Below are 17,494 nucleotides of genomic sequence, written 5' to 3' on the forward strand. Positions count from 1 at the left end.
CATGCTTTGCTGGCTTTGCAGTCTTGGCTAATGGGGCTGGGCTGCTCTGCCTGCTGATTGCTCCCTCTTCAGAATAGCCTAGTTTGTCTAATGCTAAAACCAGCCCTGAAACTATATCAGGTACTGCTGGTGAAATCTAACATTTCCAGACTGAAGGTCAAGGAGGATGTGGGAACATGAACAGACCCGCACTGAGGAGCCTGATTTCATAGATCAATAGGGGTGACAAGTGTGGCTGTAAAGCAGAGCCAAATGGTGGCTGCTGCTGGTCTTGCTGAGGGCAGGAGCTGCTGAGCACTTGGGCCATACAGAAAACAGGGCTGCAATTGCCTGCAATCTAAGTAGGAGCTACAACCAGCCTTAAATGCCTTTGAGCATCTGCCCCAAGACTGGAGCTGATTCGTGGTTTCAGTCCCTGCCTTTGCCCTTTCCCACATTCCGGAGGGAATGTAAACACCTTCACAATAAGTTAGATTCAGGTTCAGTATTTCCATCTCTCCAAGTAATTACAGGTACAAGGGATAGTTTATATTAATAAAAGATCGCATAGCCACCAGTGGAACTTTCTTTTCTGAACTGTAGTTTTGAAGGGGATAATTCCAGAAGAGTTTTATTATCTCCTGCCCTTATTATCTGCTTTAGCAATGCCTTTTTTGCAACACATTGCAAGGTGAGACTGACCTCTTTGGACCTTGAAGAAGCAGAGACTGCACTGAGTTTGCTTGGCCTCAGCAGTGCCTGGAGGTGTGTCCTTGTTGATTTAGGCGTATAATCACATTGAAATAAAGAAATAAAGATTATATGCAAGAGTGATGCAGAATCAGTGTGCCTGAGAATCAGATCTTTTCCCAAAGAACTCCTGGTCTCTTTCCAGGCACCAGCAGATACTGCCGGAATGATTTAATGCCCGTAACAGAGCTTTCTGGCAGGAGAACTAAATGAAACGGCAAACCAATTATTCCAGGTTCTCTTTTGGTTTTGGCCATCCTCCAGTTTGCTTCCTGCGCTGGATGAATCAGGTGCAGGAATTCAGCCCCCACTTCCCCACGAGCTGCCCTGAAGGTCGCAGCCCCTATTGCCTGTTTTGCTTTTGAGGATACCTAACAGGCTGTGCTCTGTCATCCAGAGGAGCTGGAGCAATTTGAAAGTGATAGATTTTTTATTTTGGGGGCAGGGGTGAAGATTAATGATGTATGTCAATTTAATTTAATTGCATTGTATTTTATTTTCATCATATTTGCAAGCCTCAAACACTTAAGATTTTAAAATGTTTGAGGCTTGTGCAGATAGTTTATAGTTTATTCAATTTTTGATTAAACGCTTTTTCGTTTCTTCAAAGCGTTGTACAGAATATAAAATAACTTTACAGTAAAAAGTAAATAAAACATTTAATACAAACTTTCTATGATCGATATGACTGACGGCAAAACATACTAGGTAATTATAGGCAGACATGATATGGACACAAGTGGTAAAGAGGGTAAGAAATACAATTGATAAAGTAAATGTAAGAAACATTTAAGGTAAACACAAAAGGAATTAGGGAAATGGGTATAAATTAAAAACAAATATTTATTTGATCTCTAAAATGAGCCTCTGTTTTTTTTTTTTGTTTTTTTTTTTCAATTAAAAGCGTCGTTAAAAAGGAAGCATTTTAAGTTGCTTTTAAATTTTTTTAAGTTTTTTTCCATTTTTAAATATAATGGAAGAGAGTTCCAGATTGTCGGGGCTGTAACTGAAAAAATTGAAGTACGGCGTGTGCCAATATTTTTTAGGGAAGGAATGTTGAGGACAGAGCTTGCAGGAATGGGGCAGGGACAAGAAAAGAACTCGCTGGGATGCGAAAAAGAGTTCCCACAGGGACGGGGAAAAATTTGTCCTCGTGTCATTCTCTAGTCTACAGTTGGTAGAAGAATTACATTCATTTATTTGTAGCTGCCAGAATATTTCAGCAGACACAGGACTGTTCCATTCTATCAGTCAATTTTTCAGTCACAATGTTCCTCTCAAAATTAGCGGTATTACAAGCCTCAATTCATGCAACACATAATTATAATAATAATAATAACTTAATTTTTTCTATACCGCCATAATCTTGCGACATCTAGGCGGTTCACAGTGAAGAGAGCTGTACAATCAGCGAATTACAGTGTACAAATAAAGATGTCACTGAGCAGTCAGTGACTATAGAGTACAGATGTTACAGTGAAGGGGACTGGGTAGCCAGCGAATTTCAGAGTATAGTTCGTGAGGAAGTCAATGAACGTTCAGTGAATACAGGTACAATTAGAGAGACTAAGCAGTATCAACATGATGAGAATTAGGTTTAAAAAAGGAGGGAGTTGTCTAACAGGGTAATAAATCTATTGAACAGAGCGGTCTTAATTTCTTTCCGGAAAGCGCCATAGGTCGATCTGGCTTTATCAATAAAGTTGCCTAGCCAGGATTGCTGTCTACCAGCTTGAAACTTAAAAGTTCTGTCCAGAAAGGTCCTGTATTTGCAATCAGTGATCTTCGGATAGGCAAAGAGGTTGCGATTTCTGGTTGTTCTTTTGGGGGTGTATAGTTCGAAGTGAGGTAAGAGATAGGTGGGGGATATTCCCCACACCAGTTTGTATGAAAAGCAAGAGAACTTGAATAAAATTTGTGCCTCTATTGGTAACCAGTGTAGCAATTTGTAGTAGGGGCTAATGTGATCACTTTTCTTTAGTCCGAATATTAAGCTGTGGAAACTGTTGTTAGAGGATGTGAGATTCAAAAGAGGTTTGAACAAGTTACTGGAGGAAAAGTCCATAAAATATTATTAGTCAGATGGAGCTGGGAGAGACATTGCTCATCCATGGAAAGTTGCTATGGGAAATAGATCTACTTTGGGGATCTGTTGGATATTTGTGACTCCAGCTGGCTGCTGTTGATGTGGTTGTGATGGGCCTTAATCAGACTAGGTATGTTCCCAAATCACTGGCCTTTTTTCTCAGAAGACTGTACATCTTCCCACACAGCAGTGGGTTCCACACTTTATCTTCATATTCAATTTTCTATACCATTTGCCCCTCCCCCCCAGGGAGCTTAGAACAGTTGACATGAATTTATTCAGGTTCTCGTGTATTTTTCCCTGGGCAATGGAGAGATTAAGTGATTCACCCAGGGTCACAAGGAGCAGCGTGGGTTTGAACTCCACCACACGCTCCCCTATTTATGTGAAAACACCCTTTGCTGTGGTTAGTGCACTTAATCCAGAGGACACACCCAATATCCTTGCCTTGCCCTTGGCATTTTATAAAATATCCAAATCTATCTGTAGGGATTTTGTAAGACTTTTTAACACAACTCGCCTGAGTTTAGCCTCCCATCTGTTTATCCCAACGGAGTCTGTACCACCCATCTTGTCCTCACCTATTAACTGGCTATAGGATAAGCTGTATTGTAGAAAAGCATTAGCGTAATATCTATGTTATCTGAATGTTCCAGTCACACGTGTACCCTTTCTATCTATTTCTAATGAGCTGCTCCTTCATGTTTTTTAATGCTGTCTTGTGTCCATTGTGTGGTCCATAACTTGTACTTTTTGCACAGTGATCTTATAAGAATGGTTCTGAAGGATCAATCTGATGGACTAATGAACGTGATTTGAAAGTTGGCGTCAAGTTGGTAATCACAGCAAAGGCGTTGGTCATGGAAAATGATGAATGACAGGGAATCTACTGATGGATGGCAATGGGGAGTTTATCGAAAGACTTGACCTAGGCCATGGAGGAACCTTTGCCTTCATCAGGGCTCAGGGTATGGTGGTCTCAAATGTAGATCATGAGAAATGAAAGCAATGCCTAAATGCTTGGCAAGAAATTCAGGACAACGAACACAATTTCTTTCTCAAGAAGCAAAATTCACAAATAGTGAAGCTGGTAATACCAGTACCCTACCCAGAGAAATAGGAATTCAGTGGGTACCTTGGGAGGATTCTATGACCATCATTGGATACAGCGATGCAAAGACCGCTGGCCTGTTAACATCACTATGAACAGAACCTGGTCAACTTCTAGGGCTTTCTGGGAGAGGATGAACAAATTCCATCCAAGCATTGACTTGACTTAGAAATCTAACCAGCCAATATTAAAAGCAAATTAACCGGCCAGGAATTGCTACCAAATGATTAACTTACTTGTATGTGACTATCTGGTCATTTTCAGTGACAATTAACCGGTTAGTGGTGCTGAAAATGACCTGTTAGCGCCAAAGTGGAAGCCAGTGGCATTTCAGGGGTGGATTCCAGATATTTCCCAATATTCCCAACTGGCTATGTTTAGCACTTAAATAGGACTGCATAAGTAGCCCATGTGCTAGTTCATGACTGGTTAAGTCTGAATATTGATTTAACCAGACAAATGCTAGCCGACTTTTAAAAAGTCGGCAATTCAATGCTGAAGCAGAGAGGACCCAGCATTAAATTTCTGCTTTTAGTGCCAGCAGCAGACAAAAATCTCCCACTCTCTGCCACTGACTGAATATTGGCCAGTAAATGCCCTCTAATCTAGATCTGTGTTAAAAGCAAAATTTGCAGCAGTGTTTGTGAACCTGGTGGAAAATGTATTGGGAGAGTCAGAATGTGGTCATTTAAACTCAAAATCACATCCTGAGCTCCTGGAAATTGCCAGGGTCCTGATGGGATTTCTGAAAGTAATTCCCTATCATTGATTATCTTACTATGGCCCAGGAACTGTATTTGACTATTCTGGCTCATGTGACATACATGAAAGTCCACATTTCAAATCTGCTTTCCTAGTAAACTCCATAACAAAGCTGGGTTTGCAAAATGGCAGAACTGAGAGGGTGAAGTGAAGCAGATTTCTGAGCAGTTGGGCTTTGAGATTTATTGCAATTATGTTTTTATCTGAACATTCATTTAGCTTTGAAATATCCAATGGAATTGCAAAAGTCAAGCAAATGGACAATTAAAATACATTTGAATTATGGGAGGAAATAGGATTGGGGAAATGGAAATAGCCCAGTTCAAACAAATGCACTGTGCGTACTACCATGAAATCACAACTTAAAATGCAAACGTTTCAGAATCTCTGTCCCTTCCTCTATCTTTGGGGCACTAGGGAGAAAGACGGGCAAAGACAGTACCCTGTGCCACTCTCCTCAATTGGAAAGAAATCAGAGAGACACGGAACACATTTCTGACCACTGAAGGAGGGAGTTTGACCTTTTCAAATTTTTCTATTTATGAATCAATTTAATTTGTCTCATCTGCTATTATTCATCATGGAAACACACGTGTTTTCACTTGTGCTGGGTAATGGATGTTTTCACTGGTTAAATTTTTGTTTATCAAATGTTCCAGTGGAGGTATGTTGCCATTAAGAGTATTTGTTGGCTATCAGACAGTCTTTATGAGGGTGTTTCCAGTAGAAACAGATGCACCAGGACAGTTCAGGACAAGCTAATGCTTAATTGTTACAATACATAGTTTATTTTCAGCAAGAATAGACATCCAGACGTGCAATTTTCAATGTGTTTTTAACTACAATCTGGGTCAGATTAATAGTGTTTTGGGATCTGGGAAAACATTCGTTTGTAGGCCCCTACCATGACCCCCATTTGAACCATATTCACTCTTTCCCTGTCCCTCCAAGAGCTTCATTCATGGCCTTCCCAGATTCTTCATCTCTCCGGAAGTAGTAAATAGAAAAGTTGAGGTGCTAGTTCCGAGTGTGGTGGCGGCAGGAAGTTGTGAATGCACATGCTGACTGTACAAGCACGTGCTTTGAGTTGAGTGAGCTAGTGGTTCAAACAGTGAACTATCCTTCCCCTCTTTAAAAGGCATATCCCATTTAGGAAAATTAGGGATTTCCATCGTCTTCAGGATCACCAAACAGTGGAACAGCTTTACTGCCCCGCTTCGGAGTCTAGGCTCCTTCCAACTCTTCCGAAAACATTTGAAAACTTGGCTTTACTCTAAAATATAATTGACCTCTCCCTATTCAATATACTAAGTCCCTCTAAACTTTCTCTTTACTAAGTCCTTCTACTTTCGTTGGAGTTCCTTCTATATCTATTCCTGTAAACTGTGTCGAGAAGATGCGGTATACAAACTTAAGGTTAAGTTTAGTTTAGTGAACGGAGAACCTTGGAAGCTGGCAAGCCATTTTCACCCTCCATTGCTACTGTACAAACCAGATGGACTTCCCCCAAAGAGTGAGTGTTTGAAGTACGCATTTACAAAAAGTCTTACCTGTGAGAAAAGCTTCACTATTGAAGAAATGAAAGAAAATAACATTTAGCTTTCTTTGGTGCTTGTGATAGGATATAAACAGAGTGGAGGGAATATTAATGGAGTTTTCAAAGGAATTTGATCGGGTAAATTCCCCATGGCTGAAAACGTCCATTCTCATGTACTGTGTGTGAACAGATACATTTGTGCTGTTGGATTTCACACAAAACTATATGAGACTGTCCCTACCAGAGACACACACTGCCATACTAAGACAGCCTGAAGGTCCAGCAAGCCCAGTATCCTGTTTCTAATAGTGGCCAATCCAGGTCCCAAGTACCTGGCAGCAACCCAAAGAGTTGCAACATTCCAGAGTGGAGATTATGATGTCACAATGCCTCATTCCACCAATGTCTAAGAGCCAACCTCAGCAGTGATGTCACAATGGCTCGACTGTCCTAGACTTGCCTCACATAAGAATAGCCACCATACTGGGACAGACCGAAGGTCCATCAAGCCCAGTATCCTGTTTCCAACAGTGACCAACCCAGGTCCCAACTAGTAAAACAGATTTTATGCTTATGCTATGGACACGTGCACACACACAAATGCATGCAATCTCTTGCTGTTCAGTCTTAGACACACAGGCACATGTTAGCATTCTCAAGACAAGAAAAAGAAATCCCTGAAGGGTATATACCACAGAAAAATACTATAATATCAGAGCAATGTACTCAAATTACAAAGTTAGAAATATTGTACATATTTATTAATTTAAAATTTGCAAAAATATCACAAAATTTTCATAAGAACATAAGCAGTGCCTCCGCCGGGTCAGACCATAGGTCCATCCTGCCCAGCAGTCCGCTCCCGCGGCGGCCCAAACAGGTCACGACCTGTCTGAATCACCAGAAGGGGCCCCCTTGCCACCTTGGTTTCCCATTGAGTCCTATCTTCCCATCGAAGTCCTAACCCTCTGGTCTTGCACATGCACTACCTGGTTGGGTTTCTATACTTATTACCTGGTTTGCTTTCTATACCTGTGTTACATCCCAGCACCTCTCTCAGTATCCCACGATCCCTTTATCCCTCAGGAATCCGTCCAATCCCTGTTTGAATCCCTGTACCGTACTCTGCCTGATCACTTCCTCCGGTAGCGCATTCCAGGTGTCCACGACCCTTTGGGTGAAAAAAAACTTCCTTGCATTTGTTTTGAACCTATCTCCCTTCAGTTTCTCCGAATGCCCCCTCGTACTTGTTGTCCCCTTCAGCCTGAAGAATCTGTCCCTATCCACCCTCTCTATGCCCCTCATGATCTTGAAGGTCTCTATCATATCTCCCCTGAGCCTCCTTTTTTCCAGAGAGAAGAGCCCCAGCCTATCCAACCTCTCGGCGTACGGGCAGTGTTCCAGCCCCCCTTACCAGTTTCGTTGCTCTCCTTTGGACTCTCTCAAGTACCGCCATGTCCTTCTTGAGGTACGGCGACCAATATTGAACGCAGTATTCCAGATGTGGACGCACCATCGCTCGATACAATGGCATGATGACTTCCCGCGTCCTGGTTGTTATGCCCCTCTTTATGATGCCCAGCATCCTGTTGGCTTTTTTCGAGGCTGCTGCGCACTGCGCAGATGGCTTCAGTGATGCATCTACCAGCACACCCAAGTCTCTCTCTAGACTGCTGTCTCCCAGCAATGCCCCCCCCCAATTTGTAGTTGAACAACGGGTTCCTTTTCCCTATATGCATGACCTTGCATTTTTCCACGTTAAAGCGCATTTGCCATTTGTTTGCCCAGTCTTCCAGCTTGTCCAGGTCCCTTTGCAGGTCCTCACACTCCTCCCTGGATCTAACTCTGCCGCACAGTTTGGTATCGTCTGCAAATTTTATAACCTCGCACTTTGCCTCCTTTTCCAGGTCATTGATAAATATGTTGAAGAGTAACGGCCCCAGCACCGATCCCTGTGGCACACCGCTCGTGACTCCCCGCCAGTCAGAATATTGTCCCTTTACTCCGACCCTCTGCAGTCTACCCGACAACCAGTGCTTGATCCATCTGTGCACATCCCCTCCCACCCCGTGGTTCCACAGCTTCCTAAGCAGCCTTTCATGTGGCACCTTGTCGAAAGCCTTTTGAAAATCGTAGAATAGCATACATAGAACACCATACAAACACTACAAACAAACCAATCATTGTATGATTTTTTGTGGCCTTTTCCAGTCTGGTTTGATAGTGCTTGTTATATGCTGTTATATCTTGTCTGGTTTGTTTGTAGTGTTTGTATGGTGTTCTGTGTATGCTATTCTATGACAATTTTGTGATATTTTTGCAAATTTTAAATTAATAAATATGTACAATATTTCTAACTTTGCAATTTGAGTACATTGCTCTGATATTATAGTATTTTTCTGTGATATATACCTTTAGTTTGTTTGTAGTGTTTGTATGGTGTTCTATGTATGCTATTCTATGAAAATTTTGTGATATTTTTGCAAATTTTAAATTAATAAATATGTACAATATTTCTAATTTTGTAATTTGAGTACATTGCTCTGATATTATAGTATTTTTCTGTGGTATATACCCTTCAGGGATTTCTTTTTCTTATCTTTGAGATTTACTTTTGAATCCCATTGTTTAATGGTTGTAGCTCTCTGTTTTATTTTTTGTTTAGTATTCTCAAGACACACATATACACTTTTGCTCTTTACTCTTCAGCCACACACATGTACATGCCATGCACTGCCACTTATCAGACAGACAGATCCACTCTCTTCTGGTGCTGGGATGCCTCTTGCTCTTCATTTGCTCATTTGGTCACTGACCCCCGCTCCCTCCACCATCATGCTAGGTTGTTGAATTTGCTGCCTGCTTTTTTTCTCAACCTGCAACAGTGGACCCTAACCCTAACCCTTTTCTCTTACATTCTCAACAACCCCCTCCCCATAAGTTACTCATCCAGGGCTCAGTCTCCCTCACAGCATTTGCACTGCACATGAGCTGTCCCATAGCTCACCCTTTCCTTCCTGTGGCTAGAGCACCCATCCCACTGGCTGAAGTCACTAATGTAGGGAGAGGATTGGAGACTTATACAGGGCCAAACTCTGAAAAACATCTAGACATTTACCATAGTCATGTTTATTTCAAAACTTTCTATGAGTATCAGTCTGTCTAATGAGTGGGTCAGAGCAAGTTGAAAGGAATGCCATAGTTGAGATAGAACACATAAACTAAAAGTGATATAATAATAAAATCAAAAGGAATTTTTAAAAAATTAAAATGAGAAAAATTAACAAATTAGACAGTTAATTTACAAGTCTGTACCCTGAGAAAAAGCCAGATAGTTGGCAATCTTGTTCCCCTGAATCCTGAGCACATCTGACAGGGTCCCTCTTAACATCTGGACTAAGAAGGGCCTCGTTTATCTACATTTCAATCCACCCCGACTACAATAATTGGAAGAATTTCAAATTAAGAGTCCCTGAGTAGGAACATAAGAATAGCCTTACTGGGTCAGACCAATGGTCCATCAAGCCCAGCAGCCCGTTCTCACGGTGGCCAATCCAGGTCACTAGTACCTGGCCAAAACCCAAAGAGTAGCAATATTCCATGCTACCGATCCATAGCAAGCAGTGGCTTCCCCCATGTCTTTCTCAATAACAGACTATGAACTTTTCCTCCAGGAAATTGTCTCCGAAGATGGGGAAGCCCCTCCTTCCCTGTGTCCTCCTACACTGATTGGAATCGTAGTGCGGGGTCACATGGAAATGGTGTTCTTAGGAGGAATGCTTTGAGAGACATCAAGTTCTCTATATAACAAAGGTCCTCAATGCAACCAGCCACAATGGCCTCTAAAAACCCTCCAGAAACATGGTTGCTTAGAGAGGTTTTCCATGATCAGATTGTTCTATGAAAGGATGTTGGCCAAAGTACAGGAATGCAATGAATCCTCCGATTGCTTCTCAGTCTCAGATGGCACAAAGCAAGATTCTGTTTTGGCACCAAGCATCTTCTGTACTGTTTTTATTTCCATGATTCTCCTGGGTGCCTTCCAGGACATGGATCGAGGTATTTACATTCAATCATGCACAGGTGGAGGGTTGGTTAGCTCCAGATGCCTACAGGCTCATTTTAAGGTGGTGGAATCAGTTATTAGGGATTTGTTTTTGTAGATTCCTGGGCCCACTCAATAAAGGGCTTCCAGGTTATCATAGACCAGTTTGGCTAGGCAGCTGAATACTTCAGGCTATCCATCGGTGTCACTAGAAACTCCCACATTGTCATAAACTGATCCTGAATATTTCTAAAGGACCAAAGATAAAGAACTTCCATCATTTCCTAGACCCTTTCTCTGAAGAAGAAGAGGCCTATGCTAGAATATCCATTTTTGTCAATACTTAAAAAGTTATCACAACCTACGAAGACTTGTTTTGGCCAAGAAAAACATGGCTTCTAGAGTTCTACATGACAGGATGACACTGTCAAACTCAGAGACTAGGGTCAGATGTCTTGGGTAATGTTATAGCATCACAAACATAGTTTTAAATTATTTTTAAAGCAAAAATCTTACATTGTACTGTACTTGTTTGTTCTTTGCAAGGTAGAGCCCAGAGCACTGGGAAGCTTAAGTTTTCATTTCATATTTTTCTAGAGGCTAATTAGGCTTCTGAGCACTGGCTGGGTGGAACAATAAAATGCAATTGTATCCTTAACACAATAGGTTTCTTTCTTACAAAATAATTGAACTCTGTATATTCTAGTATAGCTTGAGGGAGGGAAGAAAGGAAAAGAGTCCCAGGAAATGCAAATGAATCAATGCGGAAACTAAACACAAAAAAAAGAGAGCAGAAAGATGGTGATGAGTGTGAATTAGGTAAGGACAGAAAATGAAAAACTGAAAGTTGTGACCAATGGATGGAATCATCAGTTACACCCTGATCTTACAGTACCAGCCTTATTAGGGAAAGGGATTGGCAATTGTATACTGCCTTTTTGTAGTTTTGCAACCACACTCAAAGCACTTTACATACAAGTAGTTCAAGCATTTTCCCCATCTGTCCCGCTAGGCTCACAATCTAATGTATCTGGGGCAATGGGGGGATTAAGTGACTTGCCCAGGGTCACAAGGAGCAGCATGGGTGCTGTGGCTGTAGCTCTAATCACTGCACCACACTCTCCTCCTTATTAATACTGAGGCTGTGTTTATGACAGGAGTTAAGGAAGTTGATTCTCATAAAGGCTGCACAAGAAGTCTAGGTCCTTTGATTGGGTGACTAGAGAATTGGGTAGAGGATGTGTGCTAGATGTAGTCCACCTGGATTTCAGCAAAGCCTTTAACACGGTTCTGCATAGGAGGCTTATCAATAAACTTAGTGGGCTGAAATCAGGACCCAAAGTGGTGACCTGGATTCGAAATTGGTTGACGGACAGATGACGTGGTAGTGAATGAAATTTCCTCAGTGGAAAGAAAGGCGAGTAGTGGCATGCCTCAGGGACTGGTATTGGGGCATGTTCTGTTCAATATATTTGTAAGTGATATTTCTGAAGGAATAGAAGAAAAAAATGTGTATTTTTGCAGATGACATGAATATTTGCAACATAGTAGATATGCTGGAGGGAACAGAAAACATGAGAAGAGATTTGTGAATGTTGAAAGAATGGTCTGATGTATGGTAGTTAAAATTTAGTGCAAAGATGTGCAGAGTGATGCACTTGGGGAATAAAAATCCAAAGGAGCTGTATGCTGGAGGGGGGGGGGGCGGTTGAGAATCTGATATGCATGTTCAAGGAGAGAGACCTTGGTGTGATAGTGTCTGAGGATCTCAAGGCTATGAAACAATGTGACAAAACAGTGGCCATAACCAGAAGGATGTTGGGCTGCATAGAGAGAAAACTCGCCTCTCTACAAGTCGTTGGTGAGGTCCCACTTGGAATATTGTGTTCAAGTTCTGGAAGCTGTACCTTACTATGGACATAAGAAGACTTGAAGCAGTCCAGAGGAAGGCAACAAAAATGATAGCTGGATTGCATCAAGAGACTTATGAGAAGAGGCTCGAATACCAGACTATGTACAGTATACCCTAGAGGAAAGAAGGGATAGAGGAGATATGATACAGACATTTAAACACTTGAATAGTATTAATCTACAAGCAAATCTTTTCTGGAGATGGAGAAGCAGTAAAACAACAGGAGGTTGCAAGATGGTAGACTTAAGAATAACGTCAGGAAATACTTCGTCCCAGAGTGGGGGGTGGATGCCTGGAACACCTTCCCTGTAGAAAGGGTGGAGGCAAAGACCACATCGGAGTTCAAAAATTAATGGGATAGAGTCAAAGGATTCCTAAATAGAAAGGATAGTATTGACACACGACTTGACAGATCAAACACTATAACTTCATTTATGATGCCCTGGAATGGTGCTTAAGTGTAAGCCCCAGCAATGGGGAAGTGAAAATGATGCTGGACGGACTTCTTTGGTCTTTGTCTTGTATATGGCAACATGGATGGGGAGGGGATAGAGTTAGCTTTGACGGCAACTCCAGCAGTGGAGGACTGGAGCCAATGCCGGACAGGCTTCCACAGTCTCTGTCCCATAAGCAGCAAGAAGGATGTGCATTTTATACCACAACCAAATCATCTGAGTACAGGCCTTACCTATCTTGGGGGGGGCAGGGGAAGACACCTTATAGGGGAACTTAGCAAGTAAAATTAATAATTACTGGTTTGTTGCTATGATCCTATCTTAATACAGACCACTTGCTATGTTCTTTGGCATAAGTTTCATTTAAAAAATTATTCTAATTGTTTAGCAGAGCTTGTAACCTATTTAGGAAGACAACTATATCTTAACCAATGGCAATAAAGCAGTGGCATGTCTCCATGTGATTCAGAGAAGTAACTCTAGAATCCAGAAGATATGGAAATCTCTTATTGCTGAGGGACCTGCTCATTCCACCAGAGGGCATTTAATCAGACAGAACCAATTTAACATAAATTTTCCCAGAGCACTGATTGGGAAAGGACAGGGAAGGGGCACTACAAGATGGGGAGGTTCAACAAGCATTTCTTATCTTCAAAGAAATTAGATACTTTAATTAGGGCCAACATTTCTAATTAGTTACTTTAAGGCAGTGCCTGGGAGAAAGCTCTGGAAAGTGAACAATCTACATAAAGAGATGTTTGGGGGGGGGGAGGTATGCCAGGAGAGCAATTCCTGTCCATGTGGAACTAGGGTGCTTCCTGAGATGCACTGCTTGGCCCCCACTGCTAAGACCAAGGAGGATCAGCTTGCACTCTGTAAATTGTTATCAGAGATCAAAAATGGCAGAAACATCATAACAGTTTCCAGCTGCTGGAGAATCTGGAGAGAGATTCATGTGTGAGTCAATGGGACGTGTACTGACTGAAAACAATATTTTCCTGTTTGTAATGCTGAATTATAGAAGTTAAGATTCGCTGCTAGGTTTCCTCAGTCACAGAATGAAAATAGCAAGAGGAAATGGATTCTTCGATGAGTTTCCCGGCTATATTTGGGACATTAAGATCTCAAAGATCTAAGCCAGACCCAAGAAAGATGATTTGTAATCTTGAGGCTTTTGCACTGTTCCCACTGGATTGAGATTTACTAGCAGTAGGTGAAAGACACAGCTGTGTTGGAATTACATTTCCCCTTTTGTGTTCAGGGATCAGGGCTGGTTTTTTCCATCTGGCTAAGTAGGCCCTCATTTGCAGCACTTATGAAGTCAGGTCTCTTTGCCATGACTCTGTTGGTCACTGACTTCTAGCCAAACTTGAGGTCACGGGCAGAGCTACTACTTCTATAATGTTACTAGGCAGAAGCAGCATTGTACACATTAGAGTAGATGCAGGTTTTATGCCAGACACTTTGCTGCTCCTTCTTTAAACATTCAGCTAATCGGAGCTGGCTTCCACTAGGTTATGGCACCATGAGGCTTTAACCACAACTATTTGGGGGTTTATGGTATCCTAACTCAGCTCAGCCACAAACAGTGACTTCTACCAGAACTTGACTAACATGGACTCTAAATCTGGTCTCTGAAGCATCCCCAGGCTTGGATGACCTGGCACAGGATGGAGGTTTTCTCTTTCTCACTTCAGGCAACAGCTCCTCATTTACTCTTCCCACTACCACCAGACTTTCTCTCTGCTACAAATGTGTATGTAAAAATGGATAGTGGCCTAATGGAGAATTGAAGCCAGTGGAGCCTGGAGAACCAGTAGAGAAGAAAAGAAAGAGACAATAGAGTTACTGTAGTGGCTGCCAACCCCAAAAGATCCAGGACAGGAGTTGATCTATAGCAAACTGCAACAAACATCTGTACACTAACATCCAATGCACCACGACATAAAGCAATGATGTCCATCAGGAATGCAGGGCACAGGCCAGGGGACATTATATATGTATATATTGAAATGATTTATAGGCAGCCAAATTAATATTTGGTAAGAGTAAATATGATCAAGTTACTCCTTTGTTGAAAGCTTTGCATTGGCTTCCGGTCTACTGGAGAGTCCAATTCAAATGTGCCGGTATCATATTCAAAATTCTATATGGGATTTTTCTCCCATTGATTACTTTTTCGTTCAATTCCCAACAACCTTTATCCTCTAGGGGAATTCACAAATTTAAATTAGCTTTCCCTTCCATTAGGAGAATCAAAGCTTTTGGTGTAATCTATCATTCTCTGACATTCTCCCTTTGTAAAAATTTGGAATGATCTTCCTACAGAAATTCTCTGATAATCTTTCGGAAAACTTTAAAGACTTATCTATTTCAGAAATCTTTAAATGATAAATTGACGACTTCCTTGGCCTTTCAATAACTTTGTGTGAACCGGATCAAGCCCCATAGTCAGGATGACTCAGTATACAAGACTAAGGTTTGGATTGGATTGGACTAAAATAAAACACTGGCCAGTAATGATGAGGCAGGTAGAGGAGGATCTGAGTGAGTTTGTGAAAGGAGGATGGGGCAGAGGAAGGGGGAAATGTAATAATCAAATGGGGGAAGGGTGCAAATATAGCAATTGTTTAAGAGGGCCCAGTGTTGTCACTATTGAAAACATTCACATGTTTAGTGAATTTATAGTTGTTGAATGTCACTGGGATGAAAATGTGACATTTTTGGTTTATATGTGTCGCAAAAACAAAAGTGCTACTACTACTATTTATTATTTCTGTAGATAGTCCCAGCTTAGAAGAGCTTACAATCTAATTATGACAGACACAGTGGACAAAATGGTGAACAAAAAAAAACGCATAAAGGAAATAGCAGGTGAACAAGAAAACCGTAAAAAAACAAATAAGTTGGCATCATCCCAGGCTACTGCCAAGCCTGTTAGTTCCACAGGCGAGCTCTATGGCTAGTGCCAGTGGAGGCCCAGTTCCTGGCACTGCTGCTCCTTACCCCTGACACTGTGTCTTCTGAGAGTTTGTGGGATGGCGACTGGGTGGTTTTCTCCACTGAATGAGTTCTTTTCACAATAAGGCCATTTATGAATTGCCAAATTGCTAAAGAATCCACATGCCACCTTTCCAGCAGTGAAACCTGCCAGCTTCCACTGTGCCGACTTACCTCAGCCAATGAGATTTTCACAGCAACATCTGGCCACAGTCTGGCAGTCTTTGAGGCCATGAGAGGACAGGTGGGTGGTGCCAGACACAGGGCAAAATAATCAACACGGTGACTTCCTGCTTGGCTGCTGGGTTCCTCTCACTCTCTTCATTTTTGACTTCCATGCTTTCCCCAGCTGAATTCATGGAAAAGTTTTGAAATTTTGTCACTTTAGCTCAAGGCTTTGGTTTCCTGTAACTTCCAGAATGGAATATTCCATCGAAGAAACTTCTGCAAAACAAAAAACACCTCAAACAATAAAAATAAAAACTCAGGAGGACATTTCCCTAGAATTTCAAGATTTGGATATACAATAATTCTCCTGTAGAAACTTCAGGAAATTAAAACTTTGGGGATGCAAATACCGACCTACAAACTTTTTGCAGATTCTGATCCCAAATATCGGGTTTTGGAAAGCAACATTTCTTATGGTGCAGAGAACACCTTTTTTTTCACCAATAAATTAGCAATCCTTATCTTTATTTCAAATTTGCTATACTGCTAAACTGAGGAAACAGAACTAAGCTGTTTACAAAACTACGAAGTGAAGTGGCCATGTTAGTCCACTCTTATGTAAAAATAAAACAAAAGCATAAAGGAAAAAAAAATCACATATTTTAATGGGACTAATTTAATGTAGTTCAATAATTAGCTTTCGAAGGTAATCCCTTCTTCCTCAGATCAGAAAAAACTAAGAAAAATGAAAGGAACGCCAGTAATTAAAGAGTCATATATACAACACAGTAACAAAGGGAGAATTGGCCAATGAAGGAAGGAAATATTGATACTCTTTGGGTTTTGGTCTGGATTGGCCACCATGAGAATGGGCTTCTAGGTTTGGTCTGACCCAGTAAGGCTATTCTTATGTCTTCTTTCCCTATGCAAGAATAGCCCAAACTGCACCAGGAAATTCTGCTTGCCAAAGGTAATCTTAAAAAAACCTTCAAACATAGCCATGTTTTTATAGCCATTTTTAAATCTTTTAAAGAAGTCATGCTATGAATTGAAAGTGGCAAGCTTATTCCAGGTAAAAGACACCATAAAACGGAATGCTCTGGGTCTAGTTTCAACATAAGCCTGCTTAGGACCTGGGAAAACCAAGGATGGTCGTTTAGGGAGTGTAACACAGGTGGGATAATCAGAGTAGATGATTAGTCCAAGTCTTGAAGGTCAGAAATAAAATTTTATAAATAATTCTCTGTTTGACTTTATCGTAATGACCTACCATACATAGGAATCTAATTGCTGTGTTTTGGAGGGTATGTTGTCTTATGGCGGAGGCTAGCAAACCTGTGTAGGCTGTTTTAACATAAATAAAACCTAACATAAAATTTTTTTTAATGTATCACTATATACCGGGTAGTCTGATGTGGTTAACAGAATTATCTAACAGTGTCTCTCAAACTTTTTAAACTCTGGCACACTAAACAGAGCAAATATTTTTTGCAGCACATTATAATTGAAATTATAACATTGCAAAACCAACAAAAAATTTAAATTTGAGAGTTCTTTATTTAAAGTTCTTTAAGCCAGTGTTCTTCAATCACCGGTCCATGGACCAGTGCCGGTCCACAGAAATTTCCTGCCGGTCCATGCATCAGGCCCAAAACAGTGTTCTTCAACCGCCGGTCCACAGTGTGATCG

The 17,494-nt window shown here is 41.3% G+C and overlaps 1 long non-coding RNA gene across 1 annotated transcript in view; it reads right to left on the reverse strand.

The window, feature by feature from the left end:
• The window catches only part of LOC117351191, a 62,492-nt gene extending 46,428 nt beyond the window's left edge, over positions 1 to 16,064 (reverse strand). The window contains exon 1 of the long non-coding RNA XR_004537349.1: positions 15,812 to 16,064. This is a non-coding gene — a long non-coding RNA (uncharacterized LOC117351191). The remainder of the gene's footprint in view (positions 1 to 15,811) is intronic.
• Positions 16,065 to 17,494: the final 1,430 nt, after the last annotated feature.

This window comes from Geotrypetes seraphini, chromosome 17 (assembly GCF_902459505.1).
Source record: "Geotrypetes seraphini chromosome 17, aGeoSer1.1, whole genome shotgun sequence".
Classification (NCBI taxonomy): Eukaryota; Metazoa; Chordata; class Amphibia; order Gymnophiona; family Dermophiidae; genus Geotrypetes; species Geotrypetes seraphini.